The following is a 21,379-nucleotide window of genomic DNA, read 5'->3' as shown; positions in this document are numbered from 1 at the left end:
ATGAATAGAAAAGCTTTATTATACTATTTGTCGATGCAGCAATGTGCCAAGAATATTTAAATATTGATTTTGTAATTTAGGGGAGCAGATTTGCCAAAAAAAAACGTGAAAATGACGAAAAAAGCTCAAAAAATGAGTATTTTTAAATTGTGGGGACAGAAGATCATAAAATTATGAATCCAGGCTTCGGGTACTTCCAAGTCACGTGTAATACTAACTTTTTTTTGCTATTACGAAGCGATTCTCGAACATGACCCAAAAACGATCCACCCTACTATAGACAGTTATCAAAAGTTAATAGGTCCGCAAAACCCACACCTCCATAAGGCAAATATACAAATTCGGCGTATGTTCTTCCGCGTTCGATCCTTTCTCCATGAAAATATGCTACAAGATTATCTATCCATACCTGCATATCTTCTCTCGTACATTCATCCGGTAGTCGAGGAACATACTCTACATACTGCAGCTGATCATTTTCGTATCTTAACTGCCACCTTTTCATGATAATTTGAAGCTGCTTGTTCGTTATATCCGGTCTGGGTACTAGCGATAGGATTAGGTCGTATCCCATCATACGAGCGCAATCCTCCGATGCCTTTCGGTACTCTTCGCAGCTGTTATAGCAAATCTGCCCTAGAACTTGGGCCTCATTGTTGGATTACCTGCCCTGGATGGTCGTCCCATTTTCATTGCTTCGCCGTTTAACCACAAGATGATTCCTCGTCGATAAATTTCCGGTAAAACCACGTTGTCGTATCGTTTCGGACTTTTGAACAAGTTTAAGGGATCGCTTATCACTCCTTCTTCTTTGATCACAAATCCGTGGTTTTCTCCATAAACTTCTTCCAACTTTTACAAGACCCTACTCACGAACATGTTATACAATTACTTATAAAGATACAGACACAAACCTAGTTGACACGATGCTGTCTTACTGGCAAATAAGTTCCCTTTATTTTATTCTACCAATCAAACCGGGAGCTTAATCACTAGTCTAGCTATAAAACTCTAACTTTTATTTCTTTCCTACTCCTAGATACTACTTAATTTATTCGAACACCAGGTGTCGAATTTAGTGTATTCTATGTTAACTGTTTTTGAAGGAGCCTTGCCAGGAAATTGCAGTATAAATTGACTCTATTAATAATTTATTTATTTATATCTATTTTTATATAAAAATAGCCCCCAAAGAAAATCTATTCACTAAGATTTAGCCAATAGTTACTGTTTTCTGAAAATAACTGATCTACTTGCCTACTCCACGCCTGAATTAATTCACTTCCTCCTTGATGGAATCGGCACCTTTCGTCATCATTTTCTAATGACTTCCGATGTTCGGTTAAGGGGTACTCCAAAATTTGCATCAACACGTCCTTACACTGTTTACTTAAATGTAACGCCGTGCAGTAACGACAATTACGTACTGTCAATAATGGTAATTGACACACTGCACAATATCTAAACGTAAGGCGATTATCTTTATTAAGACTATCATAATCAATCTTAAACAGATGCTAAATGAAGATATCAGTACTTTCACTCACGGTTTGAAATAGCAAATTTTGGCTCCTGAATAAACTATCCTTTGGTACTGTAAGATATTCCGGATATTGAAATATCTCGTTATTGTTTCTTAATGTAAAACGTTTGCCTCTGGCTTGTTGTTGTGCCACTGTGCATCCTGGTATTACTGGACCTAGCAATGAGTATCCCATCTTCGTTACACTTTCCTTGCATATTTCTTGAAATTCTGATGAGTTATTATATATTATTTCTCCGATTAATTCATACGTGTTGGTTGGCTGGAAGGTCCGCACTTTGTATCCGTATTCACTTGCTGTTTTGTTCAATCAGCGGCAAGCTCCCTAGCGATAAATATGAAACGGTTCGGGTGTCCAACAGTAGTTTTCACTCGTTTCGAACAGTCCTAGAGGGTCTCGTTGCACAACACCTTTCTCGTTAAAAAGAGAAAACCGTGGTAAAATCCTCGTTCACTTATGTGTTTGATGGAAATACACTGAGCGTACATTTTTCACTGGATTATATTAATTGCTTGCTCTGTTGTTTTCTATAGACTAACTAATTTCCTCTTACTCCATTCGTTTTAATAGTGATTTTTTCTAATTCCCTACCTCTTTCTTTCTACTTTTATGTTCCTGGATGATTACCATTTTACAATCCATGACCTACTCTAGTCACACTAGGAAAGCTTTATTACTCACACCTGGCCTAATACTACGGATAACGTTCCCCCGCAAAGCTAAATATTTCATATCAATGCTAAAACTGCAACTGGCTGACTGACTCCCTCAATAACAGGTATACTGATTTATTCTTTGATATTTATTGATTCTGAGCTTTCGATTCCTATTTGTTCAGACGATTCTTCCTTTAGTTCTTCATCCTGGGTTGATTCTAATAGAGTCGGTAATATATTTTCATAGTCATGAACCTTTTTAGGAGGTATGCGGGGTATCTCGTAAGACGGTGGTCCCGTAAAATCGTATCTAAACCCGGTATCTAATTTCGACATTGGTATATATGTTTCGCTTATTGTAGTGCCTCTTCTACTTTGTTTTTTGTTGACATAGCAATATACTATAAACATAATTAGAGAGCTTATAATTAAACATAAAATTGCAATGCTGATACAAATAAGGTTCCAAGTTGACAAGTTCATTGTTTTTGATTCTACTTTTGTTGTTAGGGTATTGATCGGTTTTATCTCAATTTTAGTTGTACTGTCTAACGGCTGGTCTATATTTAAAAGGGTTAGTTGAAAAGGCGGAATAATTAGATTTTTTATTACTTCATTGCCGGTCGCACCTCTATATATTTTTCCATATGACTTAATTTAACATTACATTCATATAAAGTTTTGATTTTTGGCTTTATTAGCATGTTGAACTCACAAGATGCTTTGGTATTTTCTATTAATTCAACACTACATATTCTATAATATTTTACGATGTTACATCGTTCAAAGCCCGTTTCACTCATAAAGAAATATGAATTATTAGTTTCTGATACAACAATGTAATCATTCCGCGGTTCAATATATGCAGCGATTGACTTGCTTGTCTCAGCTTTGTCTCAGATTGTCGAAAAACTGGAAAAGACATCATTTTGTATACGACAAACTGTTCGGCATCTATGAACGGTAGTACTATTTCTACAATTAGTATTTTTCTATACATCATAAAATGTAATTGTGCTGTCACCAATATTTGCTATATTAATACTTTAACAATGGATTTTAAAAGTTATGTCTTTTCTATTTCATGTATTACTGCTTGTAAGGTGTGCATAGCTAATAAATATTTGTTATATTTAAACATTTCAACCATTAATAACATAATTTCTTTACTTTCATGTTACAGTTCTTTAATGACTGAAATTGTTTTGTGGAAATTAGCGGCCTGATTTTTGTCTGTTATGTTCGGGTTCTGTTTTAACAGTTGCACGCATCTTTTAATATAGTCAGTTTTCGAGTTTACTGATTTAATTTGTTCATGCAGGCCGTTGTCAAAGTAATAAGTGTTCGGTTCATCGCCCACAATATAAGATAGATCGATTATACGCATGTTAGTTGCTCTTTCTATAACTTTTTTTGTGTTACTCGATGCGTAACTGTTTTGAAAAGATAAAGCTTTTCCTCCCCCCTTAATTTTGTCAACAGACAAAGTGTAGACAAGACGATTCATGGAATCGTCAACATGATTAATATCCCGCAGATCATCCATAACATGCTGTATAATCGAACTTGCTTCTATGTTGGATACATTATCTTCTATGAAGATGTTATTCAAAGTAGTTACTTGATTAGTAAGTACCTTGTTCCAAATGAAAATGTATCGCATGTCAATGGTTCTTAATAAACTCCAATTTTCACGCGTAAAGGCTATACGTTCAATTTTATGAAACGCAATCCCTGGATTGTCTTCAATCAGATGTACGACGGGGTTATCTTCTCGTCCCCTAACTGCCATAAATTCAGAAATTTTCGTTAAGTTAAGAAAATACAGGCAGATTGCTGCTTTTTTCATCTTGTCTGTTTTTTTTTGGGTGTTCTGCAAACTGCAATTCGATATAGGTTACAATTATTATTCGATAAATTATATATTTTTTTTATACAAGCTTATAGGACCATTAACGTCAAATACACTATTGTTAATCCATGCTTGGGTTAGGTCGTGTATTATCGTTATTACAATTTTTCTTAAATAATACTCTTTTACAAATTTTATCTAATGAATCAAATACGTAATTTAAAAAATGCGTAATTAATCAAATTATGTAATTAAAAAAAAGATCTTTGAATGTTTCGATACTGATTAGTTGCTAAATCTGTTGCGTTTGCAATATTTTCTAATTCATTTAGATTGTTGCTAATTTGTTCAGCGTATGAAACTGCCTGCTGTAATGAACTATAAAATTTGTATTGACACATATATCTTTTTATGCCTTTGTTTAGGTATTCAACAAAACACATCGTTGCTAATTGTTATCTTTCTTCCATAGTATCTATTACTTCATCTAACTGTAATTGAGCTAAATGGCCTGTAATCTTGTATGATTTTAATAAGTTTATGGCTCTTTTTCCAAATTTATGAGTTGATTCGTTATTTCTTTGAGCCATACATATTACTTTTGTCTTTATACAAATTAGATTTTCTAGTTCTTAGATTTTTTTTTGAATCATTCATGGGGACTAATCTAATTTTAATACCAATTTTTTTTATTTATTCGTCCCTATCTAAATGAGCTCATTTATTCCTTGGAGAAGTTGATCGAATGCAAGGCTCTTGTTATACGGGATACAGTCTAGTATCTATTAATCTGTTTTCTACCTGTTGTGCGTTGGGTTTAAAGGTACACTCGATTATTTTCGCTTCTAATACTGGTGCGTCCGAGGAACTTGGAGCAGATAGGGAATTTGGAGGGGTGTTTATATAACTCTTGTTGGCCACTGATCCCCGCTCGATTTTATTTTGATTTTTATCTTGTTCCTGTTCTTCGGTAGGAGTCCTAGCTAAATGAACAAGTAAATTTGTGAGTGAATTTCACACTGCACCTATTATTTTGATAGACCATCCGAAAAGCGAATAGAGTGCGTATCCATGAATGATTGTATCGAGTATAAATTTAATCACGCGAAAAAGCATAATTACGGAAATAACGCCTGCGCTTACCGAACCAAAGCTCATAAATCTTCCCCATAATTTCGACCATGTGGATTCGGTTAATTTCTCTAGCGCTTTTTCATCGAGCATATGATAAAATGATAATTTTGCTCCGGGACGTCCGTTCAAGGATACACTTTTTGCTACTTTATTCAAAATCGCGGCTTGTTCGTTTGGAAACATTATATAGCTTTTTAATTTTTCAATATCTGACAAACTATAAATTCCGCTGTTAGTTAAGTCAATGGGTGCTAGATATTTCCATGTTTGTTTTGTCTGAGGCTTTAAAACTCCTGGTCCGTCGCTAAAAAAGGTCGGTCGTGGTAATATCTTAAACCATCGACTTCCCACCTTAAACATTACTGGTACTGTCTCATCACAGGCTGTTTCTGTACCGAAAAATTTCAAAATTTGCGTGCGAGGTGTCATAGACATAGGTCTACCGTCGCGCTCTACAGGTAGTTCTTGATAGCACTCTGAAGAGTTTCTTGTCCGTCCATCTACTGGTAAGCACTTAATTATGTGAATGACCTCACCTGCGAGTAGGCTCATGTAGCCTGGTCCGTTCATCAAATAATAGGCTAATAAATCCGGACTAATTGTTGCGATATTTAGTGCATTCATTATGACTTTCCTTTCCTACTGGCACTGTTGATATAACACGTCATAATATTACTTTTGTAAACTTCTTCTTACGTGTTTTTCAAAGAAAAGTATCTTTGCATTAAAATATGCAAATAAATCAATGTTTTTAATGTTTTTATCTTTTATTGCTGGGAAGGTATCTTTATTTTCATCGTCTAGGATAGAAATTCTCGGATGTTCTGTTCTGGTTAAGACAAATCCGCATTTAGATAATGCTCCTAGATCTTTAAATGCGAAGGACACTCATTGTGTATCTAATACGTATAGTGGTAGCCTTTCGCTACCCTGTTCCATGAGTTTATCTACGTATCCTGCGTAAAGTTCTGTGAACTTATTTTCTTGGCACTCGTGCATGAGAATTGGGTCCCAGAAAGTGTAACCAAGAACACTATCTATACATTTACGTATCGTCACTGAATTTACAAACCGTACCTGTTGATAATGTGATTTTATTATTATCTAGCGATACTGTTCTCAGTGTTCTTGCAATGAAAATTTTAGCTTATCCTGTCACAAAAACGTCTTAAAACTCGCCATATGTGTCATTATAGTAGCCTGCATTACTGCATCCACCCGTGCTACCAGCTGATCCTGCGAAAGTTGTTGCGTGTACTACTGAATTATTCACTAGTAAGGATTGGAAGAAGCGATCTCCTATAGATATTGATTTTGTGTACGTGCATTCTTTCGCATTCGTCTCTTGATGTTTCGCGTAGATATTTTATTCTTCCTAATCCAACTTCCATATTATGATTATTATAGCCGCATCTCTTAGCATCCCTATCTATTTCTATTTTGCAATAGCGCACTCGGACCGACGAGTATTCATCGAGTCGCAATAGTGATACTTCGATCCGCGTAGAATTGACGATTGGTGGTGGCAATTCGCAGTCTGCAATATCTACTAAAGAAAAAGATGTAATATTTGCGAACTTCTGCGCACAATCATAAGCAATGAAGGCCGTCGCCTTGGTGACAAGTTCCAAGAGCAGTAGGCAAATTAGAAGATTTATCATCTGCAAACAATAAATTTAAGGTATTCCTTAATAGATCTTAATCATAACATGCAATCTGTGCGATTGTTTATTAAATTTTGCGAAACGATTATTCGGCTGGCCTTATATGCGATATGCGTAAACGGTTCGTATGTATAATTTTGCTGCGGTTTTTGCCGCTCTCAATTCGTCCATTTCCGTTGGGCCATAATTTCGATACCAGATATGGACCAGAATATTGGTCATCGAATTTTTTTGGTTCGGGGCCACTTAAAAGCCAAACATATCGTTTACCTTAATTTCTCTGGGATTGATTTTTTTGTCGTAATAATGTTTTGACTTAATTTTTGCAAGTATAATTTTTTCTCGAGCAATTTGGTGCAAAGCATTCAAATGGTTAATGTTAGTTGTGACATATAATCGGCATAAGTAGGCACAAGATCTTCCGGTTCTGGCGGAGTCGCTGATGGTACTCGTGCAACTCTTGCAAACATGAGTTCATATGGAGTATAATGCGTAGCCTCATGTCTACTAGTGTTATAATTGAACATTGCCATTTCTAAAAATTCAGCCCAATCTTCAAACTTTTTTGTAAAAACTTTTAATTATTCGTTTAATGAAGAGTGTTGTCTTTCTTTTAATCCGTTTGATTCATGATGCTTGTGCGAAATTGTTTAATACGAAATCTTTTCGCTACTCTTTTCATTAATTTTGACAAAATTTTGCCCGCAATCGGTAAGTAAGCCGTTTGGTGCTCCGAATACACAGACAACACGTTTAATAAAAGCATCTGCTATAGTAATAGCCAGGTATTGGAATACCAATAGCGAAACGTGTGAACATGCATTGAAATGTTAAACAATAACGATTATTTAGTTTGGTCGTTGGCATCGGTCCCACAATGTCCATTGCAGTTTTGAAAAATGGTACTGCCAGAGAATCTGTGACGACCATCTTCTGTTTAGTTTTTTCACGTCCTAATTTTTTTGTTTGGCAATCAACACCTTGTTGTATGAAACTAAGTACATCCTCATTAAGATGTTCCCAGTTCGAGTTGTGTCGAATATGATTAAATCTTTTATGCACTCCCGCGTGTCCTCCGACTGCTGAACAATGTGCTTCTTGTATAATCTCCGCTCTCTCGTTAGGTAGGGCATGTTTTATCTGTCCGGTGCATACTATGACCATGACATCTCGTTTTCCAAGCTTATCTCGTATACAGTTAATAATTTTACTGAATAACACGTTCTTTATGCTTTCACTTTTGGCTAAGTTAAAGGTGACTATCTTGTTTTCATCAATGATGTTTCTTAAATTCATGAATAATGCTTTTAGCATAATAATTATGTCCTCGGTGCTTTCTTGTTGTTCGTACCTTAGCGGCATTATTAAATGATATCTTTTCTCAGTAGATAAGCAATGTATGTTCTGGGACACAAAGGAGCCGACAAAGGATGCCGCCAATGTATAAGGATACGTGTATGTTCTGGGACACAAAGGAGCCGCTCGATGAAGGTGTGAAGGTAGTGACACCTTTTAATTAATGGTCAGACCCCATGGTGAGTGTCTAAAAGGGATTTGATGTACCTTTGACACCTTCCGCGTGCCAGTGGGCCCCATGCTGAGTGTTAAGGGGCATTTGATGTTGGTTTGACACCTCACGCGCGCCGCCAATGTATAAGGATACGTGTATGTTCTGGGACAGAAAGGAGCCGCCCGATGAAGGTGTGAATGTAGTGACACCTTTTAATCGCGATAAGGTGAGACCCCATGCCGAGTGTTGCATTTGATGTTCATTCGACACCTCCCGCATGCCAGTGGGCCCTTCGAGGGGGTCAGTCTCCCCCCCCCTCCTTCGATAGTAAGGCGCTTCACCCACCCACCCATCCACAGAGGTTGTTAAGGTTGGATGCTGTAGAAGTCGGTAGGGTGTTTGGTAAACTATATGCTTATGCTGGCTGAGTGAAGGACCCTCGGAGAGGGGGTAGCGTCTCTAGCTTGCTAGACGCGTACGCCGTATAGTGCGGATGCTGTTTTCACTCTCTCTCTCTCTCTCTCCCTCTCTATCCCTCTCTCTCGCTCTCCTTCGATAGTAGGGCGCTTCACCCACCCGCCCACCCACCCACAGAGGTTTTAAGGTAGGATGCTGTAGAAGTCGGTAGGGTGTTTGGTAAACTATATGCTTATGCTGGCTGAGTGTGGACCCTCGGAGAGGGGGGTAGCGTCTCTAGCTTGCTAGGCGCGTACGCCGTATAATGAGGATGCTGTTCTCTCTCTCTCTTTCTATCCCTCTCTCTCACTCTCCTTCGATAGTAGGGCGCTTATGCTGGCTGAGTGTGGACCCTCGGAGAGGGGGTAGCGTCTCTAGTTTGCTAGGCGCGTACGCCGTATAGTGTGGATGCCGTTCTCTCTCTCTCTCGCTCTCCTTAGTAAGCTTATGCTGGCTGAGTGTGGGCCCTCGGAGAGGGGGTAGCGTCTCTAGCTTGCTAGGCGCAGCCACCACCAACCCACCAACCTCCTACCTTTCGTCTGACTACTCCCTCTTCAACCTACAGCGCCGAAACCGCTGCTTTCAGCGCCACCATAGTGCTTAAAATCCGTGCTCGATGGGAAAAGAGCGCAGTCTTTCGAGACAGCCCGCTTCACTAGCTTTCTTAGCAGTTGTGATGATGCGTCATCACTCGAAAATCACGCTGCCTTATGCTAGCCCCGCTCCCACTAGAAACGCGCGGCCAAGCGTCTATTGCCATACACCCGCCCACGCACTCCCGGACCTCGCGAACTATGACCTCTAGAAGTCCCCCTGACCGATTCGCACGACCCTTACGCTCGCGTACAACCCCTCGCGCACTCACGACCCGATCCGACAATCCCCCGGGGAGCTAGAAGCCCCTAAAGTTTCCAGCCGCGATCAGCTGATCGCAAGCCCCCGTTAGTTAGGCAGGCATAGCTAGACTAGAAGTAGGAGCGATCGAGCGCGTGAGAGCGAGCGAGACCGCCGATGCTAGACCGATCGGAAGCGAGCGAGGGGAATCGGTAAGACCAACGAGCGGTAGATAGAAGAGGATAGACAAGCGACGCTAGTTGACCGACCAATCGTTATCAGCTTAGGGGTGGTCGAACTAATGAGGGAAAACCGACGCTATCTTCGCGACCAGTAGGCAAATTAGGCGCGAAGGACTGACCAATAAACAAATTGCAAAAAAACATTAATATAGACGGCGCTGAGACCTGGCTTAGCAACAAGCTAGCCAATCAACAAATACGAAGGGGAAGTAAACCAGGAGAAGCGGCGCGTCGCCGAAAAACGGCGCGCCAGTAACCGTTAAGCCTCGACGGTGAGTAGTCCGCCGAGCCTCGCTGTTGCGCGGTACGCAAAGGAAGATAGATACAGTGAAAAGAATAAGTATAGCAGCGAAAATAGTGAAAGAATAAGTATAGCAGAGAAAATAGTGAAAGAATAAGTATAGGAGAGAAAATAGTGAAAGAATAAGTATAGCAGAGGAATTAGTGAAAAGAATAAGTATAGCAGAGAAAGTAGTGAAAAGAAATAAGCATAGGAAGAGAATAGTGAAAGTGAGAATAGTGGAGAGAATAGTGAAGAAACAAATAGCGATAACAAATAACGATATCAACAAGCAGCGATAACAGATAAAGTAGCGAAGCAACGACCACATCAATAACGGCGACGCAAACAATTATAATAGCGGTCGCTACAACGGCCTTAACGACCATAGTCGCAATAGTGATCGGCCGGAAAATTAACAAGAGTGAGTACCTTTCTTTCTTTTCTTAATGATTTTCTTTGTGTCACCGCTTATTGCGAGATTGCCGTGCATTGCCGACCGTCGCGTTTCGGGAGTGCCGTACGACCTTCGTGCGTTCGAGATAATAACGTTAGCGCGCCTCCATTGCCGACCTCTGAAAATCCGCTATCAGGCCGTTGTACTATCGCTGGCCGCAAACGAAGTTGTCGCGTAATTACCGAACGGGAGTGCCGCATGACCTTCGCGCGCATTACGCCTTGTGATCGAGCCTACTTGTCGTTATTTCCGAGCTTTTCTTTGTTACGTCGTTTCTTTGTCCCGCATCTGGAGTCGTCGCATGACCGCCGAATGTCCGCGCGCGGGTATGCCGTATGACCTTCGCGCGCCCGTTGCCGTTGCCGCGCATGTTTTTGCTACCGACCTTTCGAGCATAGCTTTGCGCGTCGCCGTACTGTTGTCATCCGGAGAACGAGCCTTCCTTAGAGTGCGTGCCTATGAATTCCTCTTTTGAGCCGACCTACGCTACATTACGCGAGTCGTGTTAGACCTTTGTTCGACCGGTAGAATTCGGATACATATTCGCCTTTATTTTGTTCGCGATCGTCGCTACAAGTACCGTCAACACCGCGAACAGTAGTTAACCTTCGCGCGACCGACCGAATTCCTGAGCGCAATTGTTTCGATCAAGCTGGAATTTTCGCCGTGAATAAATAAACCGACGTTGTATATCCGAATCGTATCTGAAGTCCGAAACATTCAACCGAGTTATTGTTTGTCTAAGCCGACTTCGCGCCGTAGTACGCCACTCGCGTCCCCCAGTAACCTAGACCAGGCTGACCATCGGGAGGGATAGACCACTGGGGTTGACCTGGGAAGTTCTTTTGCGTAATAAATCCGAATTGCCCTTACATCCGACTTATTATTGACTGTACCCGCTTGATCGCCTCATCCCCCGTAGCTTTCGTGATCGGTTTGAGATCGGTAAACGCGTGCGCGACTGCCCTGATCAACACCTAGCCGATAGCCGCCGTCGCAGCCACTACGCCACCAGTCCAGGGAAGGAGCTATCCCCCCTGAACCACTAGCCCGTCAACCGGGGCGCCCCTGCGACGCCCCCCTTGATGTACCCGCTTCTGGGTTAATAGCCGCCATGCCCCGAATCTTCTAGCTAGCCGAACGAGCCGCAGCCGTGGGTGGCCTTGTAAACCACCCGTTGCCCTCCTTCTTTCCCCTTTCGCTCGATACGATCTAGATTCGAACGAATCGTCGCCTAGGACTTCGCGCTCCCGCTTCATTCTTCACAGGTGATAGCCGGCCACGCGCGCAAGAACACCAACGGCGACGAGGAGGGAGGCAACGGGGAAACCACCCGACCTCACAGCGACCAGCAGGACCACCGAGCCGAGAATCAGCCAACGTTGCAGTGCTACCCGCTCTCCTAACGCGAGAGCGCGGTAGCTGGCGCCCAACATATAATAAATAAAGCTGCATACGTTGTCTCGGCTGACTGCGCGCCGCTGGCGACAGCGCGAGACCGGAAGAATAACCGTCTCTTATTTTTCCCCTCCCTCTCCCCCGTCGCACAGTGACAAGCAGTAGTAGTAGTAGTAGTAGTAGTAGTAGTAGTACTAGTAGTAGTAGTAGTATTACTAGATATCCTACGTGCATTTTCATTACAATGGCTTCTATTTCTTATTTTGAAAATACAGTACGCGATTTATGGAAAGCCTATTACAACTCAGACGCTAATAAGGATGATTTTATTAGATGGAAAAATATAATAATTACCGCTTTGCATTCTCTTGAAGAATATATGTTACGGCCTAACTTAAGTAGAGCAATACGACAGAGATGTCAAACATGCGCTACTCATTTGAATTCAATCGAAATTAATTTAAATAATTCCATAAAAGTCAGAGGAAATGTTAATTCATTACGAGTCATTCCAAACCAAATTGAAGGGGACGGAGTTGTTTGGCGTGAAATAAATTCAGCATTTGAAAAACGTATCATTACTGCATTCATAGCCAATCAAGAACATAGAGATATAAAGTCATTCTTAAAAGCAGCAAATAAATTATTACAACTACAAATACCAAAATATCTTTCAATTCATAATGCTCTAAAAATAAATATAGAAATGTCAGCTCAATTTACCGTAATAAAAGATAATGTAGAAGACATTCAAGTAAACACCGAAAATGTTTCTATTTAAAAAACGACAGATCTTAAATTATGGTTTACAGAAAATATTGAAGATGTTATACTTAAAAATTTAGAAGAATTTCAAGAAAAAGATTCCGGTTGGACATTAAAAACTATCATCGGTATTACTGTTAATATAAATAAATTTAATCCTTTCAAACCTGGCTCATATATTCAACTACCAAAACAAATAGCAGATAAAAAAGCAATTATCAATGTTCAAAATACAGATAATGAATGTTTTAAATGGGCTGTGCTTGCCTGTCTTCATCCAGCTAGATTTCATAGCGAAAGAGTTCAAAATTATATGCCCTTTGCGAATGAATTGAAATTCGATGATATAAACTTTCCTGTTGAGGTAAAGAATATTCCTAAATTTGAAAAATTAAATAGTATTTCAATAAATCTATACATACTAAAAAAATACGGTTTGAAATTCGAAGTCTCACCATATTATATATCAACTTTAAAACAAGATAAGCATGTAAATCTTTTGTTACTACAAAGCGATTATATTGATGAGAATGAAACAGAAAAATCTAATAGATCAAATAACAGTGATAATTTCAAATTAAAATTCCACTATGTATGGATTAAAAACTTATCTGCTCTTGTTAGAAGTCAAGTAACGAAATATACTGAACAAATTTATCTCTGTGAACGCTGTCTCCACTATTTTAATAATAAAGAAAAATTGAATATTCATGAGACAGATTGTTCAAAATTAAATAAATATAGAGTTAATCTACCTAATTTTCCTCTTCTGAAATTTAATCATTATGATCGAAAAGAAATGGTTCCGTTTATTATCTATGCTGATTTAGAGTGCTTATTGAAACCAGTAAATAACGGACGATCCTTCCAAGATCATGAAGCCTTTAGTGTGGGGCTTTATATAAAATGTAGTTATGATGATTCCAAATCAGTCTTTAAGATGTATGGAAAAAAACTGAATGAAGAACAATCACCCGCACAATGGATTATCAAACAATTTCAGATTTTGTTAGATGAAATGAATCAAATATATAAGAATGCAATAGAAATGAATCTTTCATGGCGTAATCAAATGGATTTCAAGATGAGCAAAATGTGTCATATTTGTAGAAAATATTTTCAACCTGATGAAACAAGAGTCAGAGATCATTGTCATTTGACGGGTCGATTTAGAGGTGATGCTCACGCATCCTGTAATTTAAATTATAAGAATCCTTATTTTATACCAGTTGTCTTCCATAACCTTACTGGATATGATTCTCATTTTATAATAAAAGAAATAGCTACTAGCTCTGATCTTGAGGGAAATGTGACTGTTTTAGCTGAAAACAAGGAAAGATATATAGCTTTCACAAAACACGTGGACGGTAGTACTATAAATTTTCGATTTATTGATTCGTTTCGTTTTATGCCATCATCTCTCGAAAAACTGTCGTCATACTTAACCAAACTAAATATCGTAGAGCATGAATTCAAGATAGATAAATATACAAAAACACAAATAGAATTATTGGAGAAAAGGCGTTTTTCCATATGAGTATGTTAACAGTTTTGAAAGATTAAAACAGACTCAATTACTACCTATCGAAGATTTTCATAGTCAATTGATAGATAGCAACATCTCTGAAGCTGACTATGAGCATGCTCAAAAAGTGTGGAATGCATTTGACATCATTGATTTAGGACAGTATTCTGATTTATATTTAAAAACTGACGTATTACTCTTGGGCGATATTTTTGAAAATTTTCGTAAAACGTGTATGGACGCTTATCAACTCGACCCGGCACACTATTATACTACTCCTGGATTAACATGGGATGCTATGTTAATGTGTACAAAAATTGAGCTAGAACTTTTAACCGATATAGACATGGTTTTATTCATCCAAAAAGGCATTCGAGGAGGTATTAGTCAATGCTGTAATAGATACTCAAAAGCTAATAATCGATATATGGGCTCAGAATATAATGAAAAAGAACCTAACAAGACTTTGATGTACTTTGACGTTAACAATTTATATGGATAGGCGATGACGCAATCATTACCATATAAAAATTTTAAGTGGGTCTCTAACATCGATGAGCCTCATTTTTTCAATGTTTCCGATAACAATGAGGTTGGATATATTTTAGAAGTTGATCTAGAGTATCCAAAAGAACTACACGACGAACATAAGGACCTTCCACTTTGTCCTGAACACAACACACCACCTGGATCAAGACAAAAAAAACTTTTAACAACACTGTATGATAAAGAACGGTATGTCATTCATTATAGAGCGCTAAAGCAGGCTATTAAATACGGACTCAAAATAAAACAAATACACAGAGCACTTCAGTTTAATCAAAAGCCTTGGCTTAAAACTTATGTAGATTTGAATACAGAAAAAAGAAAACAAGCTAAAAATAAATTTGAAAAGTTATTCTATAAATTCATGATTAATGCAGTATACGGAAAGACTATGGAGGATGAAAGGAAACGAAAAGACGTTAAATTAATTAGTACATGGAGTGGTAGATATGGAGCAGAAGCACGGATCGCACAACCCAACTTTCATAGTAGTTAATCTTTGATGAAAATTTAGTAGCAATACAGTTATCATGGACGTCTATTAGTATTAAAAAACCAATATATATTGGACTTTGTGTGCTAGATCTCTCAAAAACATTAGTATATGACTTCCACTATGGCTACATAAAAGAAAGACTACCTCATAAAGCAAAATTACTTTATACTGATACAGATAGCCTCGTATATGAATTTAAAGATGTTGATATATATGAAATAATGAAAGAAGATATCAATAAATTTGATACATCAGATTACTCAGAAAATAATCAGTTTAATATGCCGTTAGTTAATAAAAAGGTTCTCGGTATTATGAAAGATGAATGCAATGGTAATATTATGAGAGAATTCATTGGACTTCGAAGTAAAATGTATAGTATACTAATAGAAAACCATCAAGCAATAAAGAAAGCAAAAGGCGTAAAAACACATACTGTCATAAAAACAATAGATCATGAAGATTTTCGAAACTATTTATTGGATTTAGAAATTATTAGGCGGGAGCAATGTAATATACGAAGTGTATTACATCAAGTAAGAACAGAAAGAGTGCAGAAAGTAGCACTAAGTCCATATGATGATAAACGATGTATATTCGATAAAAATCCTGATACACTTCCATGGGGTCATTACAAAACTATTGAACCGTCAAAGCTTAAAATCAAGAGTGCGGAACAACGCAGGAAAAGAAAGATCATAGAAATGGATGAAAATCCTCAAGAAAGTTGTAAGCTTCTTCCAACCTCCGACAGAAGTCGCTCAGAACAGAGTAGTAATAGTGGGGAGGAAGAAGGCTCAGTTAGGAAAAGACTAAGGATAGAATAGTGAGAGAGTGGAGACAACGGTAGAGTGGGGGACAACGGCAAACATGGCGACTGAAATCTGAGGAGTATGGGCAATGGAATCATTTGAGAAATTACTCAAGTGGGGATAAGGCGAAAAGAGAGGGAAATTACGGCGGCTCGAGTTCTCCGAGAGGGGACGCATGGTACAAAACGGAGAACACACCTCAGTCCGTCGCAGTTCTTCAGCAGTAGGTTGAAGCAACAGCAGTAGTCTCTCTTCCTAGTTCTCCTATTAAACTTCTAGAGTTTCTCTTAAAAGTAAGTTTCTTGTATACTAGTAGCTCTCTAACTATATATCCTAGTAGTATTAATTATTGATTGATTTTTTGTTATTGTAGAATGGACTTTTCATCAATTAATAGAATAGCTAAATCGGCATTTTTACCAAGAAAAACGATGGCACAATTAGAAAATAACTGTACCTACATGATAACGAGATTAAGATGGCTTAATACTCGTTATGGATTTAGTGTAGTTATAACAGTAGACGACGAATTCGAAATATTTCTACCTAAGCGAGTAAGCTTAGCATTAGAAAAAGATGAAGATATGCTGAAAAAATTATTCGAGACCATGGAAAGAAAGGAGTTGTTTATTTACCATCGAGAAGGCTCGAATTTTGAATTTAAAAATTAATCTAGCATAATATGTAAATGAATAAATAGTAAATAAATTTATATTTAAAATTTTAATTATCTCTTTAATCCTAATTTAATTATTCCTTTAAATCCTTTTTTTTTTGGAGAGGTTGAAGTAAAATTACTTATACGTTCTTTCTGCTGAGTTTCGACTTAGTGTAAAGGTCTCATAAGCAATGTTAGTAGTGGAAGCACCTCACAGGTGAGAGCGATGGTTGGGGCTCTCACCATTCCCTAACAAAAAATAAGAAAAGAGGGGGGGGGGGATTTCGGCGGCTCGAAAAGCGAAGTAGTGGGGTTATATTCTAAAATATCGATAAGATGTTAATAGGAATACCATTCTGTTCGAAGCATTGGTAAGAAGAAGAAGTAGTAGTAGTAGTAGAAGCTTAGTCATGCCAGCTATAAGAGACAACAGGAGATCTCACTCCTCTTCTAGGCATGTATGGTTTGCGAAGAATGTTAAAATACATCATCTTCCATACGAAGAAAAAGACTCTAGAAAAGGTATTTGGAAGCAAATAGCACGAGATCACGAACGTTTCCAAAGACGTATTGCTGAATTGAATAAAGTTATATCACGAGTATTACTCAAGAAACGTATATTGATGATGAATAGAATGCTTGGTCCTATATTAGAAAATCATCACACTATATATATGTTAAATAAAATGGAAATCTAATTTAAAGTAGAGGGAGGCGGTTGTGGCGGCTCGAAAACCAAAGTAGTGGGGAAAGGTTTTAAAAGAGCTGTGAGCCTCGAAGAGCTTCATTCTGCCTCAAAAATAGAGTAGTAGTAGCAGAAGCAGTAGCAGCAGCATCATCATCAGCACCAACAGCAGCGAGAGCAGTATTAGAAGTAGTATTAGAAGAAGAATACGTAACATTCTAGATTTCTTTACCTACAGCAAAATGAATTTTGAAATGTTGAATAACATTGGAATGAAGCTTTTCGATATACTTCCTGAAAAAAGTCATTATGAATTGCATGAAGATGAGAATTATCTAATAACATTCATGAGACAAGATGAATCTCGAATTATTCTTGAACTCGATTGTGAGTTCGAAATTGTTCTACCGGACCGAATGTCAAGAGCGATAATTCATCATTTGGATCTTTTTATTTATCTTTCTGATAGAGTACAAAAATATGCATTATTTATTCAATATTATGGATGTGATCGATTTCAATTTAATATTAAGTAAATGTATTTGTATATCTTATTAGATCTCAATAAAGATTGTATTATATCAATTTATTTTCTGGACAGGTAAATGAGTCATTAGTGTTTCTATTAAAGCAGGTTTCGACTTGTCTTAATGGACTCACTAGTGTCGAATATAAAAAATGGAAGTACCTCATAAATAAGAGCGAAGGTTGGGGCTCTTATCCTTAAAATAAAAAAAAACAATGTAATATTTATAAATGAAAACAATTATTTATTTAAATACAAGCTAGATACATATAAATTTATATTTGTAATTCATTGTTGTATACTCTTCTTATTTATCCAAGAATTGTGAGTATTATCAAAGCCAAGCCATTTTACATAGACTTCATTACCCCGTCTTCTGAGAATTTTTTCTACAAGATAAATATCAGGATACATAGCTTTCTGTAGTTCTTGCTCATAAAAACCTCCAACAATGAGATTTTCTTGATAATCTAGTAGGTGATATGTTACAGGTTTAGTTCTCGAAATACGATGAATAGTAAAAATTTCTGTAGACCAATTAGGCGTATATCCTTTTTCAAAAACGTGTTTAGACTTGCTTACTCGCACTTTATCTCCTACCTGGAATTTCGGTTTTTTGAAAAGACGTTGATCGTAAGAGAATCGTGTCAAGGCCTGCATTTCATTTTCTTTAGTCACGTCTTTAGGCTTCATATTTATTGTACGGTGTTTTTGATTATTATAAGATTCTATTAAACTGGGGAGAAAGTCAATCCACTTATAATTTCCTATTAAACTGAATTTTTTCCACATAATATTTTTTAGTGTTCGATTGAAACGTTCACAAATTGATGCTTTAAGATTGCTATAAGTAGAATAAAGGTTTATTTTATATTTTTTCATTAAACTTTGAAAATTTGTATTGTAGAACTCTTTGCCTCTATCCACTTGGAGATTTTTAGGAATGCGTCCCTTTTTTAATACAGACTCCATTGCGTTAGTGACATCTGTAGTAGTTTTCTGTTTTACTGGAACTCCCCAATCATATTTAGAGAACGTATCTATAATAGTTAACAGATAGCGAAAACCTTTATTCTCTCTAGAATAGTTTTGCATCTCAACAAGATCAGCTTGCCACGTCTCATCTATTCCGCGTATATCGACTTTTCGACGAGGATAGTTTCGACGTGCTGGTTTGTGTAACTCATCCACCACTCTTTGATGTTTCATTTTAAAGTTTTTTTTTTTAAATTTCAAACGGTCCAATAGTTTTAAAAATGTCTAACGGTCCAATAGTTTTTTCTATCACTTTCTCTTTCTCTTTCTCTTTATGATTACTAATATTATCTTTTTCTAACTTAGCAATAATTACTCGATGCTTTACTAATTCTAATCTTATTGTATCCAATGATTTTGAGAGATCATTTATCATACTCGTAAGCGTAGTAACGTTAGCTATAATAGTTTTTTGCAACGTTCGTAAGTTTACAGCATCGTTACTCTCCTGAGGATCGGCTATATAACAAATTCTTTTGTTATTCGCGTCGTATTGTCCGTCTTTAGTGATATTATACCCTATACCAGGAGGACCTTGATTACCCTCCTTTTTTTTCAATGTACGTCCAAACACATCAACACTTATTTTATTACTGAGGAATATTTAGAATTGTCTTAATATATATAGCCAGCTTCACGTAATTCTTCAATGATTGAATGAATTTCATTAATATGACTAGGATTACCAGCGGTTTGTTCGGCGATAAGCAATCTCAATCGATCAACGAGCTCGTTTGGATCATCCCAATATACATAATCAAATAATGTTCCTTTTCTTGCTATTTTATAGTTAGGAAAAAGACCTCTTCCATCAATAGTCAATTTTCGCTTCTTAGCACTACCACTTAAAGATAAATTTGGACCAATATACTTTTTGAATTTATTTACATGCTTATTGCGATATTCTCCATTTGTTTCATATCTCTTACGATGAGCGTTAGTGATTTCAAGAATTTTTATATAATTTTCAATATCTGATGAACTGATTAATTTAGAATTAGGTTCTTTACGAAAGAGAAGTTTCATTAATCTAGGCGTCTTGCTGAATGCTTTATCATTCAGTCACATTATCATTCTGGAAAGAAATTGTAGAATTGCCTATGACATATGTATTTTCATGCAAGCGAACGCCAAATATCTTGTCTAAATTACTTTTCTGTTGCGGTTCATGCAATAGTCGAATATAGTTTCCTACAATCGAGTCATCCAATAGCTGTTTTTATTGTTTTGAACTAACATTGTCTAAATTTATTGCGGTTCTATCAAGTGTTGATTCACTAGTCTTACTAAATTCGTCTTCATCACCGTTATCAGTAATAGACATAGCGGATTCAAATGTAGAATCAAGCGGATGTAATGTTGAATTTAAGTCATTAACAGTACTATTGCAATATCGAGATTTATAGGGAGTGTCAGCTGTTGTTTTTGACTTGAAAACTTTATCGAACGTAATTTTCTTTTCCTTGTTCGTTTCCTGTTCAGTATTATCGTTAGTTTTATCAATAGCTACCTCCACAAGTTTCTTCAATGGATCAACCATAGGTTTAAAAGTTTCATACAATGTATTTTCTAAATCAGCTTTGTCACGTTTTATTAGTTGATACTTACGTCTGATGGCATCACGAGCCTCAGATAATTGCTTGAGCATCTTCTTTTCTTTTTCAAAATTAGCCATGTTGACGCTTGCAATTTCTAAAGTTAAATAATCTTCATTCGTTCACTCCGTTATATTTATAGCAAAAGAATCGAATCCTTTTCTATACCGTCCATGATTGATTGGTCTATCTCTATCAATAACTATAAATCCATGATTATCGTCTCTCCAACATTTTGAACAAATTGCTTTAACCTTCTCAAAAGTCATATCTGAGTTAACATGATCGTTATAAATATGTTTAATATTCACGTCATCTTGTCGAAACAAAACTAGTAAATTCACATTATCTCGAATGAGATGCTTCGGTATGCGAGCGTATGATTGACAGAGATAGAAACTATCTACCTTTTTATGTCTTCCCATACAGAAGAATGCTCTCACGTTGTCCTGCTTTTCAGTGGCTATATCGTCAAAAATCATGATGGAATTTGGATTAGCTTTATCCGGTGAAACAACTGCCTCATGCTCGCTGAATGCATAATACTGTATACCATCAATCGGTTCCAATAAATCTTTTAAAAACTTATACTTTGGTTGATTGAGGGACTTTGAATAAACATAAATGTTTTCAAATCTAAGTCCATTAGGATGTGTGATTAGTGTTAGCAAACAGTTAGTTTTCCCACAGTTACTAGGACCACAGAAAA

Source organism: Phymastichus coffea, unplaced genomic scaffold (genome assembly GCF_024137745.1).
Source record: "Phymastichus coffea isolate CEN01 unplaced genomic scaffold, Cenicafe_Pcof_1.1 PCOF00001, whole genome shotgun sequence".
NCBI lineage: Eukaryota > Metazoa > Arthropoda > Insecta > Hymenoptera > Eulophidae > Phymastichus > Phymastichus coffea.
The sequence above is the reverse complement of the archived record's forward strand: the minus strand, read 5'-3'. Positions refer to the sequence as shown.